Below are 4,587 nucleotides of genomic sequence, written 5' to 3'. Positions count from 1 at the left end.
TTCCTGCTTTGATGGGCATTTAGCTATCCTTGGAAAGGGGTAGGTTAATGTGACATTTTAGCAAATATGCATATAGTTATCTTAGGCAAGCAGACAAAGTGCAACTTAAGAAAGCACAAAAGGAGCCTTTTTGCTACTTTTATGTTATTAATCCAGTGGTGAAAAAAATCATCCAAACAGATTTTGAAGGGCTTTCTTCATAACATACAATACTCACTGCTGTACACCACAACTGTTAATTAGTTGTGGAGTTGGAAGTAGCATTAAACCATATTTCATTGTATAAGCAAGAGACTTAGGTTGTTATGATCCACTTCTTCTGCTAGGTAGGTGATGGAGCTTATAGGAAGATTTCTCTTAAATGCCTCATAGTAGGTCTGTTACTGTGGGTACCCCAGTCTTTTGCAAGTGACTTTCCTTCCCAGTGGTCATTGCAGTTTGGGAGGGTTGAGAATGCTAGTGTCTTCATGAAAGTTTGAGATGCTAATAATATTTTAAAGCTTTAGTGGTAGCAATTTTCAGCTGCTGTTGTATCCTGAGAGTTTATGTGGTGTACCTATTAAGGTTAGCGCTTCAGTGAAAGTCTGCTGGAATCAAGGTTTAGTATATTGATGCAGAGGTCAGTTTCCTAACACATAGAACACAAAGAAGTGCTACATGTTACTAATACAATACTGATGATATGAAAACCACCACATGGCTTATACAAGTGAAAAATGAAGCAAAGCCTGTTCATTTCATATTTTTCCACTGTTTGATACTTAATATCATAAACATGGTAGAACCTAGTTAGGACAAAATTGCTTACCTATTACAAGTATACAATCTATTTACTGTAATAATTTTTTGTATGTCCAGAACCTATAAATGCATCAGACTGAAAATATATTTAAATGTCACTTGTCACTGGTATTTTAGAAAAATATATTTAGAGAATGAGTAAGACTGATGTTAGAGAAACATTATTCAGAAAATATAATCACATAAAATAGACCATGCGAAAAACCTTTTAACTGCTAAATATCTACATATCTCAATTTCTGCATCTTATGAAACAAGACTTCATATATATGAAAGAACATTGAAATTTTGATATATATCTATATCTACAGTTCTTTAAAAAATGATGCCAGGAGGCATAGTGTACTAATCTAATACACTACTGGTTATACAGTTGAGGCGGCAGGGGAGAAATGAAAAGCATTATGTTTCAGCTTTCCAGCCAAGAAAAAAATTTAAACTGGACCTTAAAGAAATTACTCAGTTTACAGGGGTAACCTTTCACAAGGTTTGGTACCTTTTACAAGCACTAAATCAGTTTACAAAATGTTAAAAAGGCATTAAAAAACCACACTTACACACAATGATGTTTTCCTTCCTAAAAGTTATATAGTACAGGATCCTCTCCCACTGAGGAGACTGTGCCATTTCCGTCAATGATGAAACACTTAGATCGTAAGCAGGATACGTTTTAGGTCACATAAACAAACAAGCTAGTTTATGAGGGTAAACACTGTGGTTAAATATAGTTTGTTTTATAAGGGAGACGTTAACCGTAAAATAACAGTGGGTCAAATCTGGTTTGCTAATTAGTATAGCACATTTCAGAAGTTAACTGCTACATTACGTCTTATGTACCATCATCTTCTGTTATTAATTAAGATCTAACAGCAGACTATACAAGAATGCAAGAGGACATGGTTCCTGCTGTGAGGTACCTGAAGTCTCAGGTCTGAGGATCCTTACTACTGAATGTTGGCAGTTGGGCTGCTCACCCTAAGCAAACACTGTGATCAGCAATCTTTGCAGGATCAGGCCCTGAATTGTGGGTATATAGGGAGTGGATGACATGCCAGTTCTTGTAGAGATATGCATATACTAGATCAGAGCAGGTCTTAGGAATCCGGAAATGAAGCAGACACATACAGTACCTCCTCGGAGATAATTCAGTTAGTTTCTTCTAACTGAAGCAAATTAGAAGAAATTTTCTTGGAAAACTAAGAATTAAACAAGGGTTTCTACCCCTAAGCCAGTCTTCTGCTTCCCTATACACTTTACACTTTTAAAGAGACACTGGCTTAAAGTTGTTACTTTTTTATTCTTATAACTAGGTCTCACTGAACCCAGGAAGGCCCAGCATGCATGACAGAAGTGTACAGTAGTGTGCATACAGCAGGACAGTGACTAAGAGCTCATTATGAAACAGAGCAGTGGTTCTCAACCTTTTTAGACTCAAGGCACCCCTCTTCTGACCGAGGAACCCCTTGGAAAATGTCAGCTCTTAGCTTTCAGTCATTTTTGACTAAAGAAAAATAATAGAGCGATTTGTTTGTTGCAAGGAACTCAGAAAGACCACAACAGGGCAGAATATTTTTAACACTCTTGATTCCTATTTGAAATTTCTGGTTTTATCTTGTGAATCAAGTTTGCACACCTAACAGCGCTAACACTGCATGGCACTCCGTGGCACTCCGTGGCACTCTTCTAGTTAAGAATCACTGATTGAGAGGTTACTCCAAACCCTGACTATTTTTGCTTAATAAGTATGTTCTAAAGGGAATGAAGAGTACCAAAACTGTCCTGCTTTTAAGACTAAAAAGAACTCTGGTTTAACTATAGAGATGCCACCACCATCTCTACAACATCCATTTTGAAACTCTTATTATCCTTAGCCTAAACCATCAGTTATAACAGAGGTTCTCAACCTTACTAGACACAAGGCACCTCTTGGAAGATGCCAGCTGTTAGGTTTCACCCAAATTTTTACTACAAAAAAATGAGTGAGTCCTTTCTTGCAAAGAACTCAGAAAGGATGTTTTTAATACTATGGATTCCTATTTGAAATCTCAGGGTTTATCTTGTGACTTATATGTAAGTATCTGCATGCCTAAAAGTGCTAATTTTGTGTGCACTTGGTAGCACCTTTAAAAGGATCTTGCAACACCCTAAATTACAAAATCCCACTTTTTCCCGGTGAGCTGACATCCAGCTGGGTTCTTCCAAATGCATAGCAGGATCTCTCTGCTTATCTACTCCATTTTCCAAAGAGCCTGGAGAACTAGAGTCTCAAATAATTCATAAGGACAGAGACAGGTGAATTGGTGGGAGAGTCAAAGGGACAAAAAGAAAAATATTTACTTTTTCTTTACTGAGGTTCACACACAGCAGAAAGGCAGGCATTTGGTAGCCTTTCTTTTTTAAGTCCTGGTTTTGTTGGAAGGCTTGCATGGTTTATAAAAACATATCCTGTAGGAAACTGCATTTTTCCATCTCATTTCAAGTATCTGCCAGTTTCCTCCCCCCACCTCTGAAGCATTAATAATGCCCATAATAATCCAGAAATTACACACACTACGGATGATGCCCCTTCTCTCTGCCCATTAAAACTGAGAAACCATGCAGCATGTTCCATATCTGGTTCTCAGTGCCCAACATAAATGGGTTGTACTGTGCTTCAACAATGCTGCATGACATCAGCTTCCAGTGCACAGGCAGGTAACCAGAAATGGTAAAAAAACCCCAAGATTTTAACCGCTCTAAACAGTAAGATTGGGAAGCTTCCTTTAAAAATGTAAGAAGTCTTTGCTTTTGAAAACCTTACACTTAAAGCATTTGTTTTATTTTTCTCAATAGCAAATGCTGGGATAATAGTTCAGCGGGAAGGAGAGAATTCTGTTGCTTTGCTGCTATGCAGTTCATTTGCTGGAATATATTTCAAAGTCATATGATAATCACCGACTATCTGAAATAACAGCTTTTTCCCCCTCTCTTTTACTTCAAGTTCTGTTTTATACTAAAAAAAAAGGGGGGGGGGAGTTATTTTTTAAAGGCTGTGTTCTATGGCATGGAGAAAACAAAAGCTGCTTTCTTCTTTTATATCATGGCAACAAGAAGCCATATTATTCCACTTCTGCACACAGACTGCACTATTATACTGATGAAGGGGAAGAAGTTTTACACTGCTATAGCATACTCCACACCTTATAAATATTTGCACTTAAATAAATACATAAAAAACTTATGGAATGAATGAAAGTATTGCTTACCCCCAGAAAATTATGATTTTTAATGACATCCAAGTATAGTGGGGATAAGGTGTACTTTTGGGTGGACCCCAATTCACTTCCTGTTTTTTAACCCCCTACAGGAAGTTCACTTCTTTCTTATCTTTCCACATATTTTCCCACCAAAAACCTTGCTCTTTCTGTTTTTGAACAAATAAACAAATAGCCATCACTTCTGACATTATGGGCCACTTGGAGTAGGAGGAAGCAAGAATCCCAGGGTTTCAGTGAGCCCTTGTCTGTGGTAAATGTATAATTAAGTGGTTCTCACAACAATATCAGGACCTGGAATCTCTTCAAAGAGAATCTAGAACATTTTGAGTTACTAAAATGAAGTTCTTGAACAGAGCTCACTGCAAATCTTCACTTTACCCCCCTCCTGTCCTCCCCAAAAACAAAAACTCATAATCCAAACACTAGACAGTGTCACAGCAAATACTCCTTACAATAGGAGCTCTACATCAATCCTCATGAATTTGTATTAAAATTCATTTTATATTTTATCAAGACTGGAGAAGGGAAA

The sequence above is a fragment of the Alligator sinensis genome, unplaced genomic scaffold (genome assembly GCF_000455745.1).
Source record: "Alligator sinensis unplaced genomic scaffold, ASM45574v1 scaffold691_1, whole genome shotgun sequence".
NCBI lineage: Eukaryota > Metazoa > Chordata > Crocodylia > Alligatoridae > Alligator > Alligator sinensis.
This window is presented reverse-complemented; position numbering follows the sequence as displayed.